Here is a 13,494-nt window from a genome sequence, read left to right as displayed (position 1 = left end):
TCTGGTTCACTTATACATTTATCGATTGTGGCAGTGGTTAGATGTATTCATCCATTACATTTTTCATTGGCATTTAGATGAAGACTAGTCAATTTTTTTGATCTAGTTTATGTTCGCTTCATAATAAATTTTTGGGACATATTGACTTCGTATTCAGTCATTTTATATGTTTAAGCTTTTTGCCCTATGATCAATGATTTTTTCTTTGGCCATCAAGACTTTCTTATACACTGTTTTTTCATTACGTTCCTATGAAATTGAGCCACATTTTACGTGCTTTACAATGTTTTTTCTTGTTGATAAGTACGTTTTAGCATATTGTGTGGGGTGATCCATTGCTTTAGAACAATACCTTTTCTATTTCTAGCGTATGTAATTAAGCAGGTAAAACTTAAAAAAAAGGGGGTGGGTTTTTGGTTCCCCTCCTTTCAACCTCCCATAACAAGTTTTGTTCACACGGTATGCCAGTACTTAAGCGGTCAAAGTTCCTGGGACCAGTGTTAACTTTACCATTTGTCAATCACGAAGCATAAGATACTATGATCTTGAGGCCATTTTGGGTTTCTTTACTTATGACGGTTGCTTGACAGGCTGTTATCTACATGTTGCGACCCTGTAGTGTAGTTCCTATCTTCCCAATAGGCTCTGCGCATTGGAATAATACCTACAGCAGTAAAGGCCTAGACCAGACGTTAACTAGGTCTACTACTGTCGATACTAGACTTAATTTTTGGGTTTGCCAGCTAAGCTCAGAGTTCGCTAGAAACTTTCTCGAATGTTCAGGAAAGAATTACCTCCCCTGATTAGACAAGAAGGGATTTAGTTTCTGACAACCATAGAACAATGCAACTTTGCTCTCCCCTAATCAAGAGTCAATCTCGAGAGTCGTGTGAGCACAAGGCAATTATTTTACTCAGTCAGTACGTGCATTCTTAGTCTCATCAGAATGTAGAGAAAAGGAAGAGACGGGCGTGTTCAATAAAAGGTGTTATTTATTGATCAGTCTCTTTTCTCATACATGAGAAATGGATCGATATTATTGCAATACTTATAGTTAAGTAAAGTGCATACATTAAAAGCAATAGTATAAAATAATACTGTAAAAACATTAATATGGTTTCTGAGCCATATGATGTTTAAAATGATTAAAATATATTTACATACACATATACATTTGACTAAACGTACTCAACTGGTGTTTCTAAATACGCCTACCCCGTGTACCTGACCTAAGTCTAATGCGTGGGCGGGAATAGAAAGTTACAGTTTAAGTTAAGTTTGTTTTTGCCAAGTGAATAACTAAAGAATTCTCTGTGAGGGGTTATTCAGTTCTGTACCTGGAATTTAGGATGAATGAGGGATGGTATCTCTTTCTCTGCTCTCGATATTCCAGGCCGCCTGCGAGGGCTGCCCGAAAGCGCCGGTGCTGGGTCTCTCGGCTTGAGATAGCAGCGCGTCTCTCAGCGCGTCAGGAAGGCGGGGCTGCTGCCAGCGGGGTCTGCTTCTGCTCTCGGCTTCGGCAAGTATGGCTGCTCCGTCTTGTCACCACGCGTGTGTTTGCATAGGGCAAGATCGGTAATATTTATACCTTAAAGGTGCCGAGATTGACGTAAGGATGGATATAGATACGTCAATAAAGATGTCATACGACTTGCTCGTTAGCACATTCTTTACTAAAGTTCTCGGTGAAATCAAAACAATGGCCGCAGGGTTTTTCCCAGGTTGTCATAGGTTTGATTTGTTATGAGAACGTCGTATGCCTTATCAGGGGCTGGAGGAATGTCGCTTGTCTAATTAGATCTCAAGCGTTATGACCTAATCAGATAACACGTTCCTGTGCCGTAGTGTGACTGCGTCAGATAACGGTATCTGCATCATGGGGGCTCGTCTTGCCTCATGGGCTGACTGTTAGTTAACTTGATAGTTAGTTTAACCAGAATAGGGTCAGGAATAGGGGGATCGATTCAGAACCTATAGGTATACACGACACCCACTCCACGCTAACTATGGTCATATTTACTAATCTATGCATAGTATAACATAGTACAACATACTATAGAGAATAGTGTATACCTTACCACCCCAAAATACATAAATGCATTTTGAAATTTTCAAATATACTGAAAAATTGCAGTCATATATATTGTATGCACTTAAGCTACGAATTAAATGCAAAAGTAAACACGCATTTGTATGCATTATTGCTAATTTGGTATTTGAGAAATACACATGAAATGGCTCTTAATATGGCTATACAGAAAGGAAGGTCGAGACCATTTCATCACATAATAAAATATTTGTGAACATACCAGCGGGCAGCTAAAGTCTAAATAAAGTATCTAAAAATAGAAATCTTAGTTCTCTAGGAATAGTTTCTTACTTTAAGCAGAAGATCAGTGTCCCGGAAAAAATATGGAAAAATATTTTAGGGGGTTGCTGAAAATTGCTGTCCGTGAACTGGATTGTAATTGTTCATGTGACTTTATTTTTAAAGTTGAAGGCCGAATTCAGGGAACGCCGTGTGCGAGTTTACTCAAAAGTCTCTATTTCTGTTCTGGAGAGAACATCATATCATTCAGGCTTTCGAAAAAACTGTCAACAGCTTCATGGGAAAGTTCCTCTAAGTCGGAAATAGGTGTAACCATGCATTCATGCGCATGATTGTCTCCATTGACATTCTGATTTGCATCACTGACAGAAGGTCGTACCTGTTCGATGCTGCTTTCATCTTGAACTTCACTACTCTTCAATCGTAGTGGTGAAGATTCCAGGAATGCCGTCATCAGGATTGGCAGCCTTTGAGGGCAGCACAAAGCGTGAACCTTGGTAGGAACCAACAGTGTATCTGCATCCACTGGCGCATCCGATTGTAGCGTCAGACAGGTGTCTAACACGCATTCTTCTCCGCATAGCAGACACCTTAGTACAGGTAAAACACACCTTTGCCACATTGGTCGAAATGATAGAAACCAAGTCATGTTCAGGTCTCTAAGCCGGGAGAGTCCCAGGATTTTTTATATCCGGTCCCGGTATCCAATGGCTAGGATCGTATCTTCCATTGTCGCGAGAGTTTGATCTGTGACATGGGTTGCCGTAACGAAAAATAAGGACTAGGAATAGGATTCCTGCAATTAGTCCCAGGATCAAGGGAAGTCCGCCAAAAATCGAATGGACGAAATCTGGAAAAATACCCAGTATGGCTTTGAATGGTGTTAATGCCATCGAAAATACTGTCTTAAATACCCCTGAGATCCCATTGGTATCAGAAATATTTAAGATTTCGCTCAGGATTTCCGCGAAATGTACGGGGGAATTAGTTGATAATAATGTATGTATCTCTGCAGTCGTCCTTGCGACTTGTAGATCATACGTTTCTTTTGATGACGTGAGCCTTGTAGGCGTCTGTAGAAGCACTGTTTTCATTCTGCTTAAAGTATCTATTCGAATAGAAGTAATTTTCAAATTGGGCCATGCCCTTGCCTCCCTGTCTGGAAAGGAGCTCGGAAACAATGAGCGTCCACAGCACTTGACCTTGGCCGTCGTAGTGACGAGATAAGGAGTCCCGGGCATAAGACTACAACATCTGCGGTCTACAATAAGAATGTAACTCCCATTATAGAGTCTTTGAAAGAATGGTTCTATTTCAGTTGCAGGTGCGCCTTGCTGGTGACATGAAAGGTTGTATGAATTCCCTTCACAGGCTCCGTGCAAACTAATACCGTTACACAGAAGTGTGCCGCTTAGTGACATAGCACAATTGTTGCCACTAAGAAACACTTTCTGTCCTTTATTACTGACACATGCATGCGAATAGGGCAGGTTCCATGTTGTTTTAAGGTACCCTTTACCCAATTTCTCGTACATGCCAGCCTGTATATATTTTTGGCAGTATTGAAACCTGAAGGTTGAGATAGGAATATTTATGATTCCGTGGATTATCCATTCACTGACAGGTCGTTCTGACATTGTCATTGGTAATCTTTCTAGTTTTTCAATGCTCAAGATTGTATAATCAGCACCCTTTTGCGCCATACCGATTTGTCTATCAGTAAGGTTAAAGATTTGGAATAGTGACGTTGTGTTGATTAAACGCCAAGGCACATAGCCTGAACGCAGATTTTGTAACGTCCAGCCAAGCTGTACAATAGAACGCAATTGTGACTGACCATGTTGTAATAACAGTAAGTCTTGCGATAATATATCGATTGCTGAAGACACAATGCTGTCCAAAGAAAAAATTCTGGAGGACAGAGTCATTAACCCATTGTCCACTACAGAAAGTGATTTTTCCAAATTAATACGGTCAATTTCCCGTATTCTCTCTGCTGTTTCAATTTGAGTAACCTTCCAGGCCTCATTGTATGCTGCATATACAGAGGCTGCTATGAAACGCTTTTGACGCTGTTTGCGTGGTCCCAGAATGAAATCACGCAAGTCAGCACCATCAGTAAGTAAAGTTAGGTGTTGCTTAATTTCAGGCAGTGTGGAAGTTTGAAGCCATTGAAGGCATAATTTGCCCACACTGTAGGTTGTTATTATCCCTGGGTGATGTCTTTGGGGATATCTTGGGTCTGGCCTGGTCATTTTGAACCCCTGTGTTTTATTCAGGAATCTGTCTTGACAGTTATTAGTATCTGTTGGCCAGATCAACCACTGTTTCCAATCAGGATGTGTTCTGTTTTGGTTTAATATATGGTTTACGTCTATCTCTTCATCTGTATCAGAGCTATTGCTAAACATTGTTGGCTTTGGAATAGACGGTTTATTTAAATCTTTGATTTTGGCTAAGCCAAGACAGGTGGTTTGTTGAACAGTGTCATTTAAAAATATCATTTGTTCTGGGATCATGCAGGCTCTAAACAAAGCTTCTATACCCTGTACTTGCCATTCTTTAGTACCCCAAACACTTTTCAAATCAACATTTTTGTCCCAATAATCAAATCCAAAAGTATTCATTTGTTCAAAGAATAAATCAATTTTGTGTTGGTTATCATGGTTTTGCTTCCTGTCTTGTTTGACAATTTAAAATAAAATGTTTCAGCATTACTTGTGTTAAAACCTTGAAAGTATGAATATTTGTCATAAACGGTTCTTGAGCTCCCTTTTGGAGGTGTAGCACAATGTTCCCATTGATTATAATTTAAAACATTTCTAGGTTGTGCAGATTTATGTAGAAAATGGTTACCATAGTGGTTATAGCAATACATACTATCATAATTTGTAGAACCTTGCAAATAATCATGTTTGGTAAATTTAGCAGACATTACTAAATCAGACATCATATTGTTAATGCTTTCGAAGTCCCAATCATCAGCAAATGAGTTTGGTTTTGCAAAGTCACTCAAGGAGATCTTAATTTGGTGTGGATATTTCAGGATCTCGACCGGACCATAAATTTCATAGTCAGTGTTATCCCAGGCTACCCCACCAGGTATCGGATTGGCTGTGAAGTTGGCTGAAGAAAGTTCTGAAGAAAGTTCTCTTTTCTCGACGTGTGAAGATGTGTGTGGTTTGAGGATCAAGTTGATGTTCTGACTTGCTGTGTCCATTTTAGCATATTTTCCCTCAATGAAGCGTCCCAAAGTAGATACCATGATGAGCCAAAGTATGAGGATAAATGCACCAAAACCCACCCAAAAATCAATCCATGGAGAAATCAGATATGTTTCTTTCAGTTGTTTCAAAAGTTCATTAGCTTTGTCTTTAAAGGATTTTGATGATGGCTGTGTCTTTGATTCACTGAAGCCGTCAGAGGAATCATCGAAGTTGATGAAGTAACCGGATGCAGTTCTGTCAATTGTTCCAATTGGTTCAGGATTTTTATTTCTTGCATTTTCACTTGGTACTTCATTATAGATTGGTGTGTCTCTGCTAAATGTTTTTATTTGGGTTTTCAGAGGTCTGAGTTCTATTGCATTGTTGCATAGTCCTTGTTGTTCTTCTGTAGGCGTTTCGAATGTGATGAGCCTCTTCGTTAGGACCTCTGTACTTGTAGCAAACCTTGGTGTTCTGCTACTTATTGGGAGCCCACTTGGCCTACTGTTTGTTATCGGCCACATGTTGTGGTTTTACCAGGTCGATGGATACAACTCGGTTCTCCTTTTTACCAGCAAGTGGCGGTAGTACAACTGATCTTGTCCCGTTGACAGACAGGACAGGAACTGCTTTTCTGTAAGAAGGCCCAAATTCCTTCTTTACCGCGATCTTCTCCCTGACTAGATCCCCGACTTTTGGAATCCAGACAGGTCTTGCTGGGACAGGTGGTGATTCTTCAGTGGTTGTTGGCTGTTGTTTCAACTGTATGTTGCTTAGGTCTTTTCTTGTTTTGTTTAAGTCCTGCAAAATAGCCAAACGGTCTTTGACATCAAAGGTTTTTTCTTTCACCACTGAAGTCTGACTATCAAGGTCAGAGATCAACATCCTAGTTCCAAATAATAATTCGTACGGACAGAATCCCTTCAGAGAATTTCTTGGCAAGTTATTTAGACTACGTTGGACACTTATTAGATGTTTGACCCACCCAGCTCCCGAACCTAATATCCTTTTCATTATAGATTGCTTTCCGCCTTGGTTTTTTCTTTAAACCATCCCGTACCCTCAGGAAGGAAGTGAGAAGATTCCCGCTGGGCTGTGCTCATTTGGCCATCTTTTACCCCCAGGCTGGTGTGCCTGATTGAAAACAATGGTCAAACGTAACATGCTCTTAGCGTATATGCCATTTAGACTCGCAAATCTTGTATAACAGTCCGGACGTCAGCCGAGTGCTGGTGATCTACATTATAAGTGGAAACTAGCCTGTATATGTTAATCGCAAGCCATTCTTTTTACTGGTAACATTATCTGCCTTGATACGACGAGGTATTAAACTGTTTCTCTCCCCACTGCGATCTCTGTTGCAGTTTGGGCAGTTTTTTACAAACATGGTGTAGTGCAGGCTCATGCCTGGCCACCAGTACCGTGATTGTAATTCTTCCAGAGAATCTTTTAATTTAAGGTGTCTGAGACCCTCGCCCATGTGTGCGTCTGCGATTAACAAGTTTCTCCTGTCCATGTTTGGAATCACCCTATCCCCCACTCCAGGGATTCGAGCAAAAGGGACGGAGTTTGCATCGATTATGTATGTATAATTGAGTGGATAGTTGATCGGTAGTGCTGAGCAGTCGCCTTTTGATGACGTTTTCACCGCCAGCAATGTTTCACCGTCAATGTATTTTAATGTACGCTTTTTTCGAACTACGGGAGCCGAGTTAGTGGCTGCCGCTGCGGCTGTTTCAGCCAATGAATTCCCTACAACGTGAACGCCATCACGCTGGTGACTCAGTGAGTGTGTCACGTGAGTCTTTGGTAGCTCTTTTTGTAAAAGAGCTATTTGTTCCCAGAGCAGTTTCTGCTTTATTGGTGCATCTGTGTCATCTTTGTAACCGTTTTGAATCCATGTCTGCAAATCCTTGTTGTATGATTTGACGCAGTAATATGAATCTGACACTATAAGTGTCGGGAATTCGCGATCCGCATTATCTAGCGCCATTTTCAAAGCTATTATTTCAGTTTGTTTTTCTGAATTAGTTTCTACCGAGTGTGATTTTGTTAATAGAGGTCTTAGTTTACCTCCGCGCCACACTTCTTTTGTAATCTCACATGTGGGGTTGTATGCCTGTTCTCCCCAAACGGAGGGTTGAGCATGTCCGTCTGTATAGATTACACAGGCGTAATGTCGTAGAGGCAGAATGTCGATTGGCAGAGGATATGTTTTTTTATATTCTAGATTTTCCATTTCTTCTAGTTCTGGATCAAAGAAGTAGTATACTTTGTCCGTTGTGATTGAATTTACCCATTGTAACCATTCTGGATCCAATGTTGTTGATGGTAAATTACACGGTGTTGTTAATGCCTCAAAGGATGATTCAGCTGTTCTGACTGTGATATGTCTACCGTCAGCTATGTCTTTTTCTTTAGCTATTGTGGTTTGAACTGCATGAACAATTTTTTCTTAGTTGCTGAATCTCTGTTCAGCTTTTGTGTACAAGTGTGATTTGAATGCAATTGGTACCTTTTCTCCCTCATTAGAGGTTAGGTATGTGAATCCGCATCTCCCTGGGATGACTCTGATCACAAGGTTGCGTGTATTATCACGTGTTTCTAATTTTGTTTTAATTAGCATGTCTGTTTGTAAGGATCTCAAAATTTCTGTGTGTTTGAGTCCAACAGGATCTTTTAAAGTCTGGTTTAATTAGCTCATAAAGGGGTTTGACCCTTTCTGCGTAATTTGCAATGTATGTTCTTCCGAAATTTAGGAAGCCTAGAATCGACTGTAAGTTTTTTAGTGTTCTAGGTGCTTGGAGTACGGCGCATTTCTCTAGGAAATTGTCAGCCAGGCTTTTGCCTTCACTTGATAATTCATATCCTAAGAACAGGACTGTCAGATGGGCAATTCTGGACTTTTTAAAGTTGAATTTGTAACCCTCTGCTGCGAACCCAAGTATTATGGTGTTCACTCTTTTCAAGTGAGTCTCCAAGTCATCATCTGTTAAGTAAATGTCATCGACATAAGATAATGCTTCATCATCATATAGTTGTAGTAATTCTGTTACTCTAGCTGAGAATACCCCCGGGCTGTTCTTATACCCCTGGGCTAACCGACAGAATTGTTTTTGAGTGCCATTTACTGAGAATGCAGTTAAATATCTGCTCTCTGGTGCTATGTTTTGACAAAAGAATCCATTGGAGATGTCCAAGGTTGTTTTGTATTTTTTGCGCACTATGTTATTCATTAGTGCAGCACTGTGTGTGTTTTGCACTGCAAAAGTTTTGCAACATGTGTTAAGGTGTCGGTAATCCAAAACTAGACGATATGAGTTGTCTGGTTTGGAGACCGGAAACAAAGGATTGTTCATTTGTGAGGTGCAAGTTTCAATCACCCCCTGGTATTCTAGCTGATCTAGTATATCATTTACCTGTTTTTTAGCTTCTTGCTTAATTGGGTACTGCCTTTGTGCAGTAGGTTGTGATTTTAACTGGATTTTGTGAGGAGGAGAATCCTCATCCCATCCTACATGATTTTTATATAAAGCAGGTGCTAAGGCCACTGCCCACTTTCTAGCAAGTGTATATTTTTTATGAATCGGAATTTGATTCGAGAAGGCAGGCATAATTACTTCTTCACCATGAGGGCACTCCCTGACAAACTCTGGTGGCCAGTCTTTTTCAGCTAGAAGGATATCATAGCCCTTGGAGAGATTATCCCAAAATAGTCCCCTTATTTTCCTAGTCTTATCTCCCTCTATACGTAATGTTATCTCGTATATCTTGTGGGGCTTGCTAACTCTGGTGTCTGCAGTTTCCACTTGAAGATATTCATTCGTGTCCACTGTCTCCAGATGATTCATAAGGACTTTGCGAGCTATGCTCACCTCTGCTGCGCTGTCTAGCATTGTCTGAGCCCACTCTCCGTTTTTCAGTTGTGTCCTCAGTATTCTCGGCATTGTTAACTACCTTGATACTGGCTACCTTCTTTTTTGGAAATTGTAATTTCTTTTTTAGTTGAGCAGGTTCCTTGTCTTTGGACTTGGCGTGCTCTTCTGGTCGTCCTCTTCTTTCCGATTTCTGCGAGGAAGTCTGAAAAGATTGAGAGGGACGTGTATCAATGTCTTGATATCTATCAGGTTTTTTAATATTATCCCTATTTCTAAGGTTATATCTATTCCCAGAGGGGTCACTCTGCGGTGACCTCTGTCTTTGGTTTGGAGATTTTTCCCTTCGCCTAGGAGACCTTCCTCTGGACTGGAATTTCTTTTCTTTAGGATTGGATTGTTTGTTTCCATCCCAGTTCTTTTTTGGTGAATTATTGTTAAAAAATATTTTTTCTGGACTTTCAGTCAGTTGCGGTTTTACTGGTATTCCACCTAGACTATCTCTGCCTAGTTCCTCATAGGATTTTTCTATGATTCTGGCTATTTCAGCTGGTTGGTCTGCTATATCTGTCTCTTTTAACCTTTGGCGGATCGCCACATTTGCTGCTTCACCTTTTATGTTGGCTAATAGTATAGCCGAGACCTGCTTGAAGTCTTTTAGTAATTTCATACCAAGAGTTAAAGCAGGTTCTGGACCGTATTCATCTTGAATTTGTTTTAGCACATCTGGTATTACCGAAATGGATGGAACACCGTGCGTTTTTGTGTAGATGGAAGCAAAGACTGTACCCCAAGTGTCACAGTCCTCTATGTGTGGTGCGATTCCCATTGGGAGACATATAGTCCGAATCCTGTGTTTTTCTAGCGGGGTGGTGTCAGGAAACACCGCCTCTATTTGGGTAATTTTTTGTGCCAACCAGAATGGTATTTGTTCCCGTTTAGCTGGAACTTTACCTAGGCAGGATTGGATGTTCTGTGGTGTAATTTTATTTGTGTTCCCCTGGTGAGGGGTCAGCTGTGGTAGTTTAATCGCTGGCTGAATTGTTGAAGTCCGCATTACATACTGAACTAATTGTCTATGAATTTGTATTAATTGTTTTAGCTGTATTAACAGCTCTGGTGCAGGCATTCTTTCGATGTCTGGATGTGGTGTGTATCCGGCTAGGACCGGCCACGTTGCTCCTGGTCTACCTAAAGGACCGAGCCTTGTAATGTGATTGTTATGTATTAGGGCGCCATCAAATAAGAGCAAATGCTCTTGGAATTTGAGTGGTACTTCCACCTCCTCGAAAGGAGTGTAAATGTCAGGTGGTACCTCAATTTTGTAATAGTGGAAGTACTTTGTTACAGCATTAGCTGCTGGAAAATGTATCCATGAATAATATACCTCTGTCTGCCGATATTCGTGTGCCTCAATTACGAATATGACTGTGCCACCTCTAGGTGTCAGTCCATTTTCTATAAGTTTTAAGGTTATAGATCTCCTTTTAATGACAGGAATGAGTGTTATATTCGGGTCTGCTGCTTGCATGGTAGCATCAGCATCTGCGAGTTCAGTTGCTAATCTAACTGCCTCTCTTTCTTCATCACTGTCTCCCATTTTACCGACAGGATGGTATTATGTTTATTTGCAGATCAGGTTTCTTATGGAAACAGAGATTAGATGCACAATATTTTGGAACAGTGTATCCTTCAACGTTGACTATACCAAGAACCATACATAGGAGTTCCCTCCTGCGAGGTTTTGGAGGATATAACCTTTCACCCACTCCAGACGTCTTTGGAGTATAATGGGAAAAGGGGTCTGAGTGAGAAAGCACGACTGAGTTACTCTAAATGTCTTACGTTAGTTTTATCGCCCTTTCCAAACGCGTTGGGCGCCATGTAGTGTAGTTCCTATATTCCCAATAGGCTCTGCGCATTGGAATAATACCTACAGCAGTAAAGGCCTAGACCAGACGTTAACTAGGTCTACTACTGTCGATACTAGACTTAATTTTTGGGTTTGCCAGCTAAGCTCAGAGTTCGCTAGAAACTTTCTCGAATGTTCAGGAAAGAATTACCTCCCCTGATTAGACAAGAAGGGATTTAGTTTCTGACAACCATAGAACAATGCAACTTTGCTCTCCCCTAATCAAGAGTCAATCTCGAGAGTCGTGTGAGCACAAGGCAATTATTTTACTCAGTCAGTACGTGCATTCTTAGTCTCATCAGAATGTAGAGAAAAGGAAGAGACGGGCGTGTTCAATAAAAGGTGTTATTTATTGATCAGTCTCTTTTCTCATACATGAGAAATGGATCGATATTATTGCAATACTTATAGTTAAGTAAAGTGCATACATTAAAAGCAATAGTATAAAATAATACTGTAAAAACATTAATATGGTTTCTGAGCCATATGATGTTTAAAATGATTAAAATATATTTACATACACATATACATTTGACTAAACGTACTCAACTGGTGTTTCTAAATACGCCTACCCCGTGTACCTGACCTAAGTCTAATGCGTGGGCGGGAATAGAAAGTTACAGTTTAAGTTAAGTTTGTTTTTGCCAAGTGAATAACTAAAGAATTCTCTGTGAGGGGTTATTCAGTTCTGTACCTGGAATTTAGGATGAATGAGGGATGGTATCTCTTTCTCTGCTCTCGATATTCCAGGCCGCCTGCGAGGGCTGCCCGAAAGCGCCGGTGCTGGGTCTCTCGGCTTGAGATAGCAGCGCGTCTCTCAGCGCGTCAGGAAGGCGGGGCTGCTGCCAGCGGGGTCTGCTTCTGCTCTCGGCTTCGGCAAGTATGGCTGCTCCGTCTTGTCACCACGCGTGTGTTTGCATAGGGCAAGATCGGTAATATTTATACCTTAAAGGTGCCAAGATTGACGTAAGGATGGACATAGATACGTCAATAAAGATGTCATACGACTTGCTCGTTAGCACATTCTTTACTAAAGTTCTCGGTGAAATCAAAACAATGGCCGCAGGGTTTTTCCCAGGTTGTCATAGGTTTGATTTGTTATGAGAACGTCTATGCCTTATCAGGGGCTGGAGGAATGTCGCTTGTCTAATTAGATCTCAAGCGTTATGACCTAATCAGATAACACGTTCCTGTGCCGTAGTGTGACTGCGTCAGATAACGGTATCTGCATCATGGGGGCTCGTCTTGCCTCATGGGCTGACTGTTAGTTAACTTGATAGTTAGTTTAACCAGAATAGGGTCAGGAATAGGGGGATCGATTCAGAACCTATAGGAATACACGACAACCCGGGGGCCATTGCGGATTTTATTATGGGTGTTTGTGACTTTAATCTAGATGTTCCTTGTGAGATTTCTATAATATTTTAAATGTCATTTAGATACAGAAATGTAATTGTTGCTTGCATGTTGCTTTACACTGATAATGCTTATATGTTATTACATGAATGCCCGAACGTTTAACGCACCAATTGTGGAATGTAGTCATCATGTGTTCTCACATGGATGCTGTTTTTCGAAAAACAAAACATTTACAAGCACCGTTACTCAATTGTGGACATTTCCTAAGGTGTTGCATAATAGTCAGTAGGTTTAAGGTTCTCCTTTACAGCTTTGATTACTTGGTATTTACATTGGGGCGCTGTTCTTCCTAATCTTAAATTGGAACTTTAAAGGCCAACAGATGGATACACTTTAAGTTTGGATTACCCATGCATGGCTCAGTTAGAATCTTAAGCGCATGGGTTTCATTTTTGGTGGGGTATCTTTTTTGCTGTGAGACCCATGTTCTGCACTTTTGTGCAGTTTTTGTCTCCTTTATTTCCATATGTATATACTATGGCATATACTTTTTGACATTAGATTACATATATATAATTCCCATATGTACCCCTCCTGTTTTTTTTTTTAATCCTGTTTCTACGGGTATTTCTTACTGGAGCCTGCTATGTTGCTAGCTTTCATAATATACATGGCGTGCACGTTTATCCACAGACCTCATTAAAGGGCTTATCAAAGTCTCCAATAATCTGTGGACTACATCCTCCTTTCATTACTCCAGCTCATTAGTAGGTATTGTTCCTCCCTTTGCCGTTATTCTTGGGTTATATAGCC

General features: G+C 40.6%; 1 protein-coding gene across 1 annotated transcript in view; it reads left to right on the top strand.

Moving 5' to 3' along the window:
- Positions 1-13,494, top strand: part of LOC144807632 (protein mono-ADP-ribosyltransferase PARP12-like) — a 315,778-nt gene that overhangs the window by 147,305 nt on the left and 154,979 nt on the right. The window lies entirely within an intron of this gene.

This window comes from Lissotriton helveticus, chromosome 1_1, assembly GCF_964261635.1.
Source record: "Lissotriton helveticus chromosome 1_1, aLisHel1.1, whole genome shotgun sequence".
Lineage (NCBI taxonomy): Eukaryota > Metazoa > Chordata > Amphibia > Caudata > Salamandridae > Lissotriton > Lissotriton helveticus.
This window is presented reverse-complemented; position numbering and strand designations above follow the sequence as displayed.